The 15851-nt window shown below is 39.6% G+C and overlaps 1 protein-coding gene across 14 annotated transcripts in view; it reads right to left on the minus strand.

The window, feature by feature from the left end:
• Sox6 (SRY-box transcription factor 6) overlaps positions 1 to 15851 on the minus strand; it is a 611566-nt gene that overhangs the window by 511691 nt on the left and 84024 nt on the right. The window contains exon 1 of one of the 14 annotated variants that reach the window (XM_039106328.1): positions 8197 to 8305. The exons of the other annotated variants lie outside the window; for them this stretch is intronic. The gene's annotated coding sequence lies outside the window, so the exon portion shown is untranslated. Of the gene's footprint in view, positions 1 to 8196; positions 8306 to 15851 lie in introns of those variants that run through there. 14 annotated transcript variants of the gene reach the window in all.

A 15851-nucleotide genomic window follows, 5' to 3' on the forward strand; every position in this document is an offset into this window, starting at 1 on the left:
AAGTGTCAGAAAAGGCCAGGGAGAGGCCTAGGACCTTTACCCTGCCAGTCAATAACTGTCTCTCTGGCTGTGCTGTCCCATGTTGGGGCATCCTCCCACTCTCACTGAAGTGATATCATAGGGTACCCACAGGACCACTACCCATTGACAACAGGTCATTTCCACTTGAATGTCAGTGAGAACCATTCTGGGAGTGAGAACTGTTCACCCAGCAAGAACAATGATCTTGTCACAAGCTGGGCAGCTGAACTGCTAAATCCATCTAGCAGTAAAAGAGTACCGTCCTTCCCTGCTACACAAGGATTTGGCCAATGCAGGTTTTGTCATAAGATAGTACCAAGATATCCAGGTTAATGCATTCTTTGAAAATGCATTGTCAATATACAAAGAACTCAAGAAGTTAGACCGCAGGGAAACAAATAACCCTATTAAAAAATGGGGTTCAGAGCTAAACAAAGAATTCACAGCTGAGGAATGCCGAATGGCTGAGAAACACCTAAAGAAATGTTCAACATCTTTAGTCATAAGGGAAATGCAAATCAAAACAACCCTGAGATTTCACCTCACACCAGTGAGAATGGCTAAGATCAAAAACTCAGGTGACAGCAGATGCTGGCGAGGATGTGGAGAAAGAGGAACACTCCTCCATTGTTGGTGGGATTGCAGACTGGTAAAACCATTCTGGAAATCAGTCTGGAGGTTCCTCAAAAAATTGGACATTGAACTGCCTGAGGATCCAGCTATACCTCTCTTGGGCATATACCCAAAAGATTCCTCAACATACAAAAGAGACACGTGCTCCACTATGTTCATCGCAGCCTTATTTATAATAGCCAGAAACTGGAAAGAACCCAGATGCCCTTCAACAGAGGAATGGATACAGAAAATGTGGTACATCTACACAATGGAATATTACTCAGCTATCAAAAACAACGAGTTTATGAAATTCGTAGGCAAATGGTTGGAACTGGAAAATATCATCCTGAGTGAGCTAACCCAATCACAGAAAGACATACATGGTATGCACTCATTGATAAGTGGCTATTAGTCCAAATGCTTGAATTACCCTAGATCCCTAGAACAAACGAAACTCAAGACGGATGATCAAAATGTGAATGCTTCACTCCTTCTTTAAATGAGGAAAAAGAATACCCTTGGCAGGGAAGGGAGACGCAAAGATTAAAACAGAGACTGAAGGAACACCCATTCAGAGCCTGCCCCACATGTGGCCCATACATATACAGCCACCCAATTAGACAAGATGGATGAAGCAAAGAAGTGCAGACCGACAGGAGCCGGATGTAGATCGCTCCTGAGAGACACAGCCAGAATACAGCAAATACAGAGGCGAATGCCAGCAGCAAACCACTGAACTGAGAATAGGTCCCCCGTTGAAGGAATCAGAGAAAGAACTGGAAGAGCTTGAAGGGGCTCGAGACCCCAAAAGTACAACAATGTCAAGCAACCAGAGCTTCCAGGGACTAAGCCACTACCTAAAGACTATACATGGACTGACCCTGGACTCTGACCCCATAGGGAGCAATGAATATCCTAGTAAGAGCACCAGTGGAAGGGGAAGCCCTGGGTCCTGCTAAGACTGAACCCCCAGTGAACTAGACTATGGGGGAGGGCGGCAATGGGGGGAGGGTTGGGAGGGGAACACCCATAAGGAAGGGGAGGGGGGAGGGGGATGTTTGCCCGGAAACCGGGAAAGGGAATAACACTTGAAATGTGTATAAGAAATACTCAAGTTAATAAAAAAAAGAAAAGAAAATGCATTGTCAAAGAACTAGAAAGCTCTCAGATTAAATGAACAAGTCAATCAACAGATAGTAACACCTAAATATTAGAATTGTCTGGCAATCATGTCAAAGCAGCCATGATTTAAGAAAGTGTTAAATGTCCTACACAGGAGGCAGCTGTGGGCCAACATGGAATAGTGGGATCCTGTATCATTTCCTTGTCCACAAGGATTGGCAGCAGTGAGTGAACATTTAGTTCAACCAGCCAGCCCAGAAGACCCACAGACCAAGGATCAGCTGGTGAAAGCATGCCATGTTGGTCTCACCCTGCATCAGGCCCATAGTGAGGTGCCCCACAGTGAGAAAATACACCAGGGTAAACACTCACAGGGACTTTAGTCTAGAAGGGCTCAGGGTGAACAGCATTCATAAGCAAATGCACAGACCATGGTATCTCTGTGAGCCCATTGCAATGGTCCCTCAAGGCCAATGCATGGCCATGAGGAATGACCCTTCCAAGCGCACTCTCTTACCCTGGAAATCCTTCATCACCAAGAAGTGAGACATATCTCCTAAAAACTCATACTGGCAGCCCAGGTAACATCTCAGAAGTCTACAGAAAGAGAAAGCCAGAATCAGCATGACCAAAAGAAGAGTTTGATGATTTTTGCCAGTCTCCACAGGGTCCATGGCAAGGTACAACTCTCAGGCATCCTAGCAAACAGGACCAAGGAAGCTATAGAGCAAAATATTGAATAGAAAAGGTAATGTGATAAATTTTCAGTAAAGCAGAAAAAATTGAAAACTTTTAGAACTGCAAAGTATAGTAATTAAAGTAAAATATTTTAATAGAGGGGATTTATTAAGACAGAAAGGACAGAAAGACCAGTGCCTCTAATAGAAAACAGTAGGATGCATCCAGTCTACGCAGCAGAAACAAGTGAGCGTCAAAAAGATGAGCCAAGGCTCAAAAACCATTGGGAAACACCATGTCAGTTACAGGGAGACAAAGTTCACCCAGCAGCAGGTTTCTCATCAGAAACCCTCAAAGCCAGAAGGGAGTGGCCTGATATTTGTTAAGTGCTAAAAGACAGACAAAACCCTACACATTGAAACATTCTTCAGGAATGTGGGTGAAATCTAAACATTTCTCAGAAGAAAAAATGAAGAGAGTTTATCCAAAGCAAGATCACACACAAAGAATGTAGAAGGAAGTTCTTCAAGTAGAAAGGACACAAAACACTGAAAGGTTAGGAAGAAAAGTCCACGGAAGGAGCTTAGTGGTAAAGTGTTTAACTAACTTGCATGAGGCCTTGAGTTCAACCCTGGGAGGGAGCATAAGAGGAAAACATGAGTAAATCAATCAACTTTTCCTTCCCTTCTTGAGTTTACTGGATTATATAAAGCACACTACTCAAGGTGCATCACAAGGAAGCAAAGTAATGAGACCTGTGGTCCGCATTCCACTTGGACTACCACAACCACTATCCTAGCAGTGACAGCTGTCAGAGCTGCACCAGAATCATGGGAAAGACAGACCTCAAGTATGACCAAGAGAAAATAAAGTTGACAGAATGCTCAAGCTAGCTACATAATACCCATTTGTTAACAAGTGTCTCCAGATCACATACCAAGATGCATTACAAACTACTTTAAAATGAGTCCCAAGGAGATGAATCAGTCAGTTCACAGGAATCCTAGTCCAATCTCTAGAACCTACATTCAGATGAAAAAAATGACGATGATTGATTTCAGAAGGAGAAGTGGGAAATGGAGGGATATAACATGGGAGGGAAGAGAAACCGGATGCATAGTGGTATATTACATTTTAGTTATATTTTAATTAAATAAGAACTTGAATGGGGGAAAGTATTGGACACTTATAATTCCAGCACTAGGAAGGCACAGACAGATAGATACCTGGTGCTCCCTGGCCAGCCATCTACCCTGCCTGGAAAGTTCCAGACCACTGAGAGATCCTATCTCAAGAACAGGATGTACTGCTCCTGATCAATGACAGCCAAAGTTGTCCTCTGGCCTACACACACACACACACACACACACACACACACACACACACACACACCTGCACATATACACAAACTAATTTTAAAGAATTGGTAGACAGCATGTTCTCTGACTAACATGAAATGAACCCAGAAATCAATAGCAGAATAACAAACCCTTGGAAACCATGTAATGTGTAGATCAAAGGTGAAATCTCAAAAATAACAAAGAATTCCCAAACTAGATGAAAACATAAAACATGTGGGGGATGGCTAACACAAGGTCGAACAGGACTCCATAGCACTGAGCACACACATAAAACAAGTGTCCTAGCAGCAACTCTTACCTCAAGGACCCAGAGAAAAGGGGCATGGTTAACCCAAAGGAAGCAGAAGAGAAGAAACCAATAAAATTAAACAGAAAAATAATATCTAGGAAAATATTTATGGAATAAGGCTGGGAATGAGCTTAGTGGCAAAGTACTTGTTAAGCATGCGAGAGACCCAAGTTCAATCCCAATATACAAAATAATAATGGTAATCACTATAATAAAGCAAACAAATGTTTTCTAACTGTCATTAAAATTAACAAATCTGTATCAAAACTGACAAAGAGAGGAGATGTAAACTTGAGATGTCAGGAATGAGACCATCCACAGCACACCGGCATGGAGGAGACAGTAGATAAAGACACTGTGGGCTCTACATGCACAGCTTCGGCCGTGTGGGTGAACTAGAGCACTCCCTGCACCACAGTGCAACTCATCTAAAGTGGAGCACTTCCAGCAGCTCTGTAACTGCTAGGGCAGTTAAACGCACACATTTAAGTACTTCTCAAAAGAAATCTCCAAGCCCAAATATCTGTCCAGATGTAAAACAAACAATGACAGCAACTCTACACATCTCACATATAAAAAAAGAGGAGGAAATATACCCTAGAGCAGTCACAGTGCTTATATTATCTCAACACCAAAACAAACACCAAAAACTCACAGAAACATCGGCACCAAAGAAAAAAAATTTTAAAGGTTCCATCCAATATCCTTCAACAATCCTTGTCTTTGCATTAAAAAAATATTAAGGGGCTAGAAGATGGCTCAACAGGTAAAATGCTTACTACACAAGCCTAACAACCTGAATTAATGAATTCACACCATGTAAAAAGTTGAGTGCAGTAATGCAAGTGTCTATTATGCCAGGGCACCCTAACCAGAAGATTCAGATAACAGACCAGAGAATCAATCATACTAGGAAGCTTGCAAGTCAGCTAGCCTGGGCCACACAGAAATAATCAAAAAGGTCCCTGTCTCACACAATGTGTAAGACATAGGCTAACAGTACACTGTGGCACATGCATGCCCCAATACACACACATACATGTAAGCATGCGTGCACGCACGCACGCACACGCACACACACACACACACACACACACCATACACACCATTCTAATGCTTTAATCATTAAATAAGCAACAATCATAATATACTATATACCACACACTCATCATACACTCTATTTTTTTAATGTTTTAAAACATTGAACCAGCATAAGTATATACTCTCTTCTTCATGGACCAAACAACTCTAATGTAAATGAAATCATCAACAGGGGAAATAATTCCAATGTAGTAAGTACCAAGTAAAATAGCCCACATGAACAAAAGCTTTTTTAAGTGTGCAAAGAGATACCATTAGTAAAGAGTCTAAGAGCCTCTGATTTAGGGCACTGGCTCTCCAGCTTGCTCAGAGTAACCTAAGGCAAACACTGAAAGCCTGAAGTATAGGCAACATCTACTTTGACTCACTTTCAAAGTCCAGTAAGACTGAGATTACCAGTCTCTACAATTGTTTAGTTATTATATGTTCTAGGAGAGTTAGAATCCTGTCCTTGTAACAGCACAATCTGAAGAATGAACCATCAATGTAGCATTGGGGTATATTCAGCTAGGGGTATCTTTATTAAATGGGATCATTCCTGCTGAAGGAAAAAAATAGACTAAGTCTCTGAGATTGATATATTGCACCACATCCAGAGTTCAACCAAACTCCTATTATCCTTTTTCTTCTTTTTTTAGCTCTCCAGCACTCTCCCTTCAAGAAATACACATGACAGAGTAGAGGAGGAAATGTGGGGGAGACAAGTAACAATATAGATCTTTCTAAAAGTCATATGGAAACCTACTCCTGTAGGAGAATGTGTGTGTGTGTAATATATATATATATATATATATATATACATACATATATATACATACATACATGAGAGAGAGAGAGAGAGAGAGAGAGAGAGAGAGAGAGAGAGAGTTGAGTTACTCTATAACAGGTCAACAATGCCCCTATACTACATATCACTAGACATCTATTAGATAAAATCCAGTGTCTGGAGTAGGTTTCCTCTTTTGGAATTGTTAGCTCATAAGGTCCCATAACCCACCCCCAAAACATTACTACTGCCAATGTTCTTGATTACCCTCTAGAACTTGAGCCTACTGTCACATAGTTGAGTTATTGAACATGGAAAAATAAGCTGATAATGATCTAGAAGCTTCATTCCTACTTCGTAGCTTTCATAGTGCTAGAAGGTCCTATGCATGCTAGATGATTTAAAAAATTATGATCAATAGTACCAAGCTGTGAACCCTGCAAGCTACAGTGATGATTTGGCAAGATAGGCCCTAGCACAATAATGGCATGAACACCATGGGAGTAACCAACCACTTTCTGATTTTATTTAATTCACACTCCTCAAGATGGAACCCATACATGGTATCATTATTGGGCCAAGATCTATCTATGGATAGACATGTCAAAGACCCTAAGAGAAAATATACTACTATTATTTTTTAAAACATAATATTAAACTGACTTTAATGACTTATTTTACCCATTTATCTTAACTCTCACCAGAGAAGCTTCTATTTGCAGTACATAATTATTAACACAGAGACCTACAACTTGCCAAGGTACTGAATAAGAGGCTTCAGAATGCTCAGCCCTAAAAAGAACCCATACGCTGCACTTCCTTCTCATAAGAATCAGGCAATTATTACGGAAGAAGGGGCAGAAAGAGTGTAAGACTAGACAAAAACTAGACAGAAACTATCTTATGGGCACACTATGGCAACTGCACATATGAACTAACAGTGGTTGGGACAGGATGCACAAAAATCTGTGCAAACCCAAGCCAGACCAAAGCCCTGAATGGAAATGGGAGTTAGACATGAAGTTCCAGCCCTAGCCAAGAAGCTTCTGGAAGAATGAATCATTTTTTTCTAAGAGTGCAGCCCCGAATAAGTCAACAGTTCTCTAGTAGAAGGCCACATATCTAAGAATATTTGGACAAATTGGTTCCAGTGGTTTTTTTTTTTTTTTACGATTGCAAAGTTGACTGGGTAGATAAGGAACAGATATGGGAACTAGACAGAACTAATAAAATAGTTTAATAATTTTATGAAAAGAAAGGAGAAATCAAATATGTTTAATATATTCATTAATGTGGCAATAATTATTTTAATAGAAAGTAAGTTAAGAAGCATGTGGAGAAACTAGAAGCATCATATAGTGCTGGTAGAAATGCCAAAAAAGTATAGCCACTGTGGAAAACTGTACATTAGCTCCTCAGAAAGGTAAACAGGATTGTCACATGCCCTGACAGCTCTATTGCTGCAAACACATCCAAAACTGAAAGTGGGGATCCAACCAAAACCTTGGACACAGATATCATGGCTGCACTACATGCAAAAGCCAGTAGGCAGAAACAACTCACATGACCATGTGTGCTATGGAATATTCCTAAATCTTTTTTTTTTTTCAGAGCTGGGGACCGAACCCAGGGCCTTGCGCTTGCTAGGCAAGCACTCTACCACTGAGCTAAATCCCCAACCCTCCTAAATCTTTAAAGGAAATATTGACATGTGCTGAAACATTCATAGACATAGAGACACTGTGCTAAGTAAAAACAGCTTGGGACGAAGGTTATAAATTCCATGACTGCATTTTTATGAAATTATCAGCAATAAATCCAGAGTCAGAAAGCAGATAACTGAATAGTGAGTGCTAGGGGAGGAAAGAAAAATAATTTATTGACAGGTTTTCTTCTCAGGTGAAGGAGTAGTCCAGGACCATGTAGGTGTGGTGACTGCACAACATGTGGATATAGTAAATATTGCTGGACCAGACCCTTCTATGCTGTGTAAATTTTACCCACAGAATTCATCACAGTGAAATTAAGGATATAAAGGCCCAGTGCCAATAATGAAAATTCCTATCATACGCATAAAAATAATACTTGAGAGTCTGTCACTCAGTCAGAACAAGTGTTCTCTCTTGTATGCTCCTACAATCCTTTGTCCACTGCTCTATGAAAATGCCCACAGCATAAAAGACAGTATGTGGATGGCTTTCACACTGCCCACCTCCCTTCAGCTGTCTTTGACCTCACCTCACCTTCCTCACTCCTTGGTCTGCCTTCTCCTACTCCCTGGCGGCAAACGCTTTAGTCTCTCTGCACACGTCCACAGGGCCTGGCAGTGTGGATGCTCACTAAGTCTGCCAACTGAAGGGAGGGAGAAACAAATCCATAAGTGCATGGCAGAACAGTCTGTGACCATCGTAAAGGTAAAAGTCAGTATCGAGTTACCTCTATATTTAGAGGTGGTAAATAGTTGTTACACTAAATTTACGCCAATCTGAGTATTTGTTCATTTTTTTAGCATGCCAACTCTCAGAACAATCTGAAATCCAAGTTAACTGTAATCTTTTTAATTTTTAAGAAAATGCATCTCAGCCCCTTTTTGAAAGGACTCAAAAAATGGTTAGCAGTAAAAATGGTTAGAGTTCACTTTATCCGCTGTTGTCCCCTTAAAAGGCAAAGAAATATGAATATTGGCCTGATCAGTTATTTTTAAATTTTCTTTTTAATTTTAATTTTTTAAGAAAAAGCAGTTTAAACATGAGTATTATTCCTTTAACTGAATATTCACATAAGAAAAAGTAGATGATAAATTTTGTTTCTTAGATACAGCAGTGCACCAGTTTCTGAATGAGACTACTTAAATGATACTGTTTCTTTTACTTTACGTGATATGCAAAACACAGTCCAATCCAGTCAGGCCTTTAAAGGTGCTTTGTTTGGTTTGGTTTAGTGTTTTGGTTTTGGTTTTGGGTTTGGTTTGGTTTGGGGTTGGAGCTGGGGTTTAGGTTTGGGTTTGGGTTTGGATTTGGGTTTGGTTTGGTTTGGTTTGGTTTGGGTTTGGTTTGGTTTTGGTTTTGGTTTTGGTTTTGAGATGGTATCACCTGTCCCAGGCTAGCCTCAAACCCACCAATAGCCAAGAATTACCTTTAATTTATAATCCTCCTTTCCCCTCCCCGCTCCCAAGTGCTGGGGTTGCAGGTGTGTCATCATTCCATGTCTGTGCAGTGAGTGCTGGGGATCAAAAGAGGACATTGTGCATGGCCCCAAGCAATTCACTCACTGGATACATCTGAAGGTTCAGACCTTGAAGGTCTTGCAGCTGGTTTTAGTCTCTCTCATCTCAGAAGGTGCAAACTCGCCTAACGACTGAGTAGACAGTGTCTTCTATCTCACTATTAAGGTCTCTGTGTTCAGAGAAACACTACTTTCTGTCTGTACGAGAGCTGGCAATAGTCAGCATTGATAAACACTTGTTGATTGGAAGGATCATTTAAGACTTACTTAAACTGAATGATAATGGATTTAGTAGGGATTTCTTATCGCTGGAGAGGTTTGGTAGGCAGAACATTTTTTCCAAAATGACTACTATGCCTCCTCAATTATAAGTACTGTCCAAATAGCTCTCTAAATGGATATCATGAAAGCCTTTATTTAGACACATTTTCCTTCTGATGTCCCTCTGCAGCCCCTCCCAGGAAGTGCTGCCTCCACCCACAGACAACAGCCCCCTTAAACATGACTGTTTTCTTTCTGGCAAATATTTCTCAAAGTTATTTCCAAAGATACTTCATTTAAATAGATGTAAAGCTTCAAGACATAATCCTACAAGATTAGGTCAATTATTATTTTCCTTTCTATCTCTGAAAGCACAACTCCATTTCTTCTAGCACTTTCTGTTAACTGCAGACACTCTCCAGCTTGTTCTTTTGTATTTGATGTGGCTTTATTTGTAGTTCTGTTTTGTGCTCTGCAGCTTCCTAAGACTATGTATGCCTCGTAAGCACCACTTTGAAATTCTTATACTGGACAGTAAGACAACCTTTGTATTTGGTGATGGGCAGTTAGGGCAACCTTGCACCTATCTGCTGGATCAGTTTTGCAGACATTGTAACTCACCACATTTTAAAGTATTTTTTAAACCATTCACATAAGCTAAAGTATCTATACTTTGCCTCGGTGCCCTATGACACAGAACAAACTCAGTCAGTCAGTCAGTGGAAGTATTACAAACATCCAACACCCCTATGTTACATCCAGGCGGCTCAGGAAACCTTGCCAGTCCGTATGGACTCTGGAGCTATGATCCTTCATAGCGTTTTGAATGAGGCTTTGCCTAATTGGTAAAAGCAAAAGAATTGAGGCAGTACTGAAAATACTAATTTTTCTATATGATTGATTATTGTTTATAAATGAGTAACCATGAATCTCAATATTCTCCCTTTTTCCTACCAAATACTGTAATTTTAAATTATAGTATTTTAAAAGAAAAATATTGAATATCCTTAAGCAGTTCTGAGGCAAGAAACCTTGGATGCTTTAATAGCTGTTAAGATATTTTTCTGTGAATGGTCAGATACTTCTTTCCTTTTTTGTTATGCCAAAATAAAATCAAACTAAAACATAGAAGGCATAAAAGCATTTTAGATAATGAAATCCACTTCAATCCGCCGTGTAGGTTAGCACATCCCACAACTGACAGGCACACAGCAGAGTTCCGGACATCGGCCTTTAATCATTCTAATGACATTAGCGGACAGAGAAGTGAAGCCCGGGACAGGGCAGGACCTTTGCCTTCTGCTTCCTAAGTGAGTGTTTTCATGGCTATATTATACGTTAGTCTGAAAAGGAAGTAAACTATCTTTAAACATAATCAAAAGCACAGGATCTATAAAGATTCGAGGAGTTTTATTCCAGTTACTTCTCAAATAACAGCATTAGAATTTTAATGTAGAATAAATGTATCATGACATATCTAATTTACAGGTCCCAAAAAGACATAATTCTACAGCTGTGTTCACTTTAATATTTAGCTCCCTTGGTTAGCTTCTAAAATTAACTAGCATTTCATGTCTCAGCAGTCATGAGAATAACATAGTAACATTGTATGACAGAAACACTCATTTCACCACCAAAAACAAAATAATAATAAAGACTTGAAATCACAATGCTTCATTTATTTTTTTCTTAACTATAAATCGCAGACCTAGGTGAGTAATAATGGTCCTCACCATTGCACAAAATTAGCATTTCCAAAGGGTAGCACTGTGATCTGATCAGACTTCCAGTCACTTCCATTCATACACTGTAGTGAGCTAGGCTCTCCAGCGTTACGTGTGTCCAGCTGCAGACGTGTGTGTTCTACCGCACCTGGAGCCTGCATGCCTGTGGTTCCACCCAGGTGCGTGCTCTGCTCTTTTTAACTAACTAGCTTATTGGCAAGAAGGGTGTCGCTCAAAGCAATCACTATCCACATGTCCATTCAATGCTCTGTGGGTCCAACCAACCACTTTACTTTTCCCTATTTCATAATGTCTCTTTGTAAATGATCAACTACTTGGGCATTAACATAAGGGCCATTTGTACTTGGTATAGAATAAAAAGACATAAAATTTGGCTTAAACAAGGAAAGACTAAGTGGACAGCCCATAGATTGATCATTTCTTCAACTTTACTTACTCCATTCTAATTCTGTCTCTACCTCTTCTATTAAAGTCTAACCATATATATTTAATTCAGTTCTTTAAAATTTCAACAGACAATTTCAGTGCTAACCCACCACTGCCCTGTCTGAAAATCTTTGATGTCACAGCATAATAGCTCCTGAAAGAAGAGCGCTAATACCTAATGTAACATGAAACCAGGGCTCTGCACTGGGGCTGTCTGCTGTCAGAAGTAAGCAGTCTCACTGCTGCTCCCCAGAAGTGGCAAGGTTAGAGCTTCTCTATACAGCATCCCCGACTCCCGGTGGAGACTTCTGATTATCACAAACTATGACAGCCTGCTTCATTATCTCTTTTTGGAAACAAAAATTAAATTCTATGTTAATGTTAGATTATGCATTTGGCTTAATTTTATTCTGGAGCATGTAAGTTGCACACTTACAGGCTCTGGTGATTTCAAAAATATTACTAGAGGTGGCACATGCCTTTAATCCCAGCACTCAAGTGGCAGAGGCAGGCAGACCTCCTGAGTTCAAGGCTCTACAGGGCCACTTCCGTGTTAGCCAGGGTTACACAAAGAAACCCTGTCTCGGAGAGAGAGGGGGGGGGGGGGAGAGGGAGGGAGAGAGAGAGCGAGCGCTAAATGAAAACAGCTCTACTTTCTACTGAAAGGCAGCTCAGGCACCGTTTATTACTTTAGAGCTCACAAAAGTACATACTACATTTAGACTGGAAACCACTATGAGACCTTCCCCTCAGAGTGGCTGTACAGAACACCAAAACATCTATTTAAGCCTAGGCACTTCCGGCAATGGGTCTATCCATACAGAAAAAGAAACAGCAAGGTAAGGCCAGCACAAGTGGCCAATAAAACAACCAGGGCACGGATTTTCCCCTTTACTTATTGACTAAATGAAAATGCAGTGATTTCCATATTATTTTCATATCACCAAACACCTACAAAGTGACATACTGAATACTGTTTAATCATCTACTTCAGCGACATCTACTATGAAACACTGGGCTTCTTTTCTCCTGTCATGACAATTCACACTGCTTGTACTATTCATTAAGCAGACAAAATTTTGCTTCAATTTTCTTGAAATTTTTTGATACTCTTAATGTCTATGTTGCATAAGACCTATAAGGAAAAATAAAACTATATTGGGAGACTTTCGAAATAGAAAAATAAATGAAGAATACACTAAGGTCACAGAGTTGGAAGACTGGAAATTTTAAAGTATCATTTCTCCCTAAATTTTTTTCTTACAGATAAATATGAACTAACTACATCAGGAATCCTAGGTCATTTTTTATGTGTATGGAATATAATTCTAAATTCATACAAAAATGCAATGGGACAAGAAACACTAAGATATTCTTGAAAAATAAGAACCAGTTAACAAGATTTAACCTATAAGGCACCAAGATTCACTGCAATGAAAATATGAGGACGACGGGGAGGCAGGAGTGCAGGCACATCGAAGCACACAAGTGCGGGCACGGACAGGCACAACAGAGGACACAATAAATATTCCAAAAAAACTCTGAGCAGCAGCTGATGGACGACAAACGTAAACTGTACAATCATAAGGGAGAGGTAAGATTTTAATAAATTGTCTGGAATAGCTGGACATCCATAAGAAGATACAACACACCTGTATTTCAAATAATGTGCCAAAACACATTCTGGTTCACTGGTGTAGAACTCACTAGAGATTATTTTTATGGCCTCAAATAGAGAATTGTTTTCTGATCAGCACAGAAAGTCACTAACCATAAAGAAAAGTATCAATAAATATTCAACTACAAAAACCTAAAAACATCTTCTCATCAAAAGATTGTCTACGGGGTTGGGGATTTAGCTCAGTGGTAGAGTGCTTGCCTAGCGAGCGCAAGGCCCTGGGTTCGGTCCCCAGCTCCGGGGTAAAAAAAAAAAAAAAAAAAAAAAAAAAAAGATTGTCTACATTAGAAGACAAACCAAGCGCTGGAGAGATGGCTCAGTGGCTAAGAGCACTTGATGCTCTTGCAGAGGACCTAGGTTCATGTCCCAGTGCCCACATGGCAGCTTATAACTTCCCTCGCTCCAGTTCCAGAGGATCCAACACCCCCTTCTATCTTTCTTGGGCACTAGGTACATACATGGTGCACATACATATAGGCAAAACACTCATACATGTTAAAAATACAAATAAATAAATTTGAAGACTTCACTAGATGAGACAAAATAGCACCTGTGAAAAGCTCCTTTTCAAAATTACAAACTATGTGCACACTATTTTTAAGGTTAGTTAAGAATTAGAAACAACCTCCCTCACAGACCATACCTCAGAAACACATTCTGCTAACTCAAAGCACTAAGTCACATCTTCTGTAACATCAGTTTTAAAGAGATTTTTTTAAAACACTGGTTTTAAATCAATTCCTTCTTTTGAATTAAAACATGATCTTTTTAACATGAAAGTTCCTCCAGAGCAAACGCACTGAGCAAAGAACTAAGACTATAAGGAATTCCTGAAGAACTACAATGTGAAGACTTGGAATTCTTAGATTTAGAATAAATATTTTGTGTCTCCTAATAATATTCTTATATTAAAGGTCTTTATCCCATTTGATTGTCTCCCTAAAATACTATAAATTAGTTTTTAAAGTGTTAAGTACCTAATGGAAGAAAAAAGCATTTAAATTAAACAGAAAGAAGAGGGGTTGGGGATTTAGCTCAGTGGTAGAGCGCTTGCCTAGGAAGCGCAAGGCCCTGGGTTCGGTCCCCAGCTCGGGGGGGGGGGGGGGGGGGGGGGGGACAGAAAGAAGAGACAGGAAGGAATGAGAGGAGAAAGAGGGAAGTTGTTTTTCCAAATTCATAGCTTTAAAAACAGAATCTCGGATACACTCAAATCCTGTGTTCAAATATATACATGTGGGTGAATATGCTCTCACTTCTGAAACTGGTAAATTGAATGAGCATAAATCAGGTTTTAACCGCATTATGTCTTCTATAACCATGCGTTGTTCTTCCACTGTACTGTTTCTTGTATCGTTTCTCATTTTTCTTTCTATCAAAACTTTTTTTTTGTCACACAGGTCCTAGTTCTAGAGTCTGTATGTGTCTCAGCTAGTAGGAATGTGACAGTTGGTACCTACAGTAATTGTATTCTTAGCTTTTGAAAATCAACTAGCTGGTTTCTAAATTGGCTGTACCATGTCACATTCTCATAAGCAATGAGTGAGCATTCCAGTTTCTCCATGAGCTCATCCACATTTGTTGGCTTCTGCTCATATTGACCCTGCAATGTGTGAAGTTGTGAAGCAGCATTTCACTGTAATTTTAATTAGCACTCCCTAATGTTTCATGATATTCAACATCGTGTGTGTGTGTGTGTGTGTGTGTGTGTGTGTGTGTGTGCACGCACGTGCATGTGTGTATGCATATTGGCTAGGTAACTATATTATTTGGAAAAGTACTGGTTGAGTTCTCTGCACTTTATTGAAGTTTCCTTTTCTTTTTTCCAAGGATTTATTTATTATATGTGTAGGGACAACAACACTATGGTGTTGTCTTTTCATTGTTAAGAGCTCTGAGGATTTTTATGGGCCCAGAAACCTTATCAGACACATAATCTGTAAAAAGTACCTCCTTTCTACACGTTATCCTTAACTCCTTGGTGGTTTTCTTTGAAGCACAAAATTCTTAATGTTGATGAAGTCCAATTTCTCTTCTTTTCAACAAATTGAAGAAACCATTCTCTACACCAAGCTTATAGGAATGCAGTCCCTATTTCTTCTGTGAATTGAATCTCTCACATTTAAGTCTTAGCACATTTGGAGTTAATGTATATGATGTACAGTAAGAGTTCAGCTTCATTTGTATTGGATCTTTTACCATCTCAGTCACAGTTATTGAAGACTGTTTGCTCGTTGCGAGAGCTGATGCACAATTCACCATGAGTGGTGAGGCAGTTGCAAAGCAAGCATGATGATCTTGTTCAGTCTCTGTCATTGATGTGGTCTCTGAACCTAAGAATTTCTAATTGTGGCTTCTTATCAATGAATACAGTCTGAAATTAGAGTTTAAGGAATAACTATACTAATCATTCAATTGAATGTAGAGATTGTTTTAAATCTTATCTTTCCACATTTTAAATTGACTGCCTACAAATTGAAACTAATTTTAGGATGGCCTGAAGTAACTGACTGCTAGTAGCCAAGAAGCCTTCTATATGTTTCTTCAATACTTTTATAAAACATGT

The sequence above is a fragment of the Rattus norvegicus genome, chromosome 1, assembly GCF_036323735.1.
Source record: "Rattus norvegicus strain BN/NHsdMcwi chromosome 1, GRCr8, whole genome shotgun sequence".
In the NCBI taxonomy this organism is placed as follows: domain Eukaryota; kingdom Metazoa; phylum Chordata; class Mammalia; order Rodentia; family Muridae; genus Rattus; species Rattus norvegicus.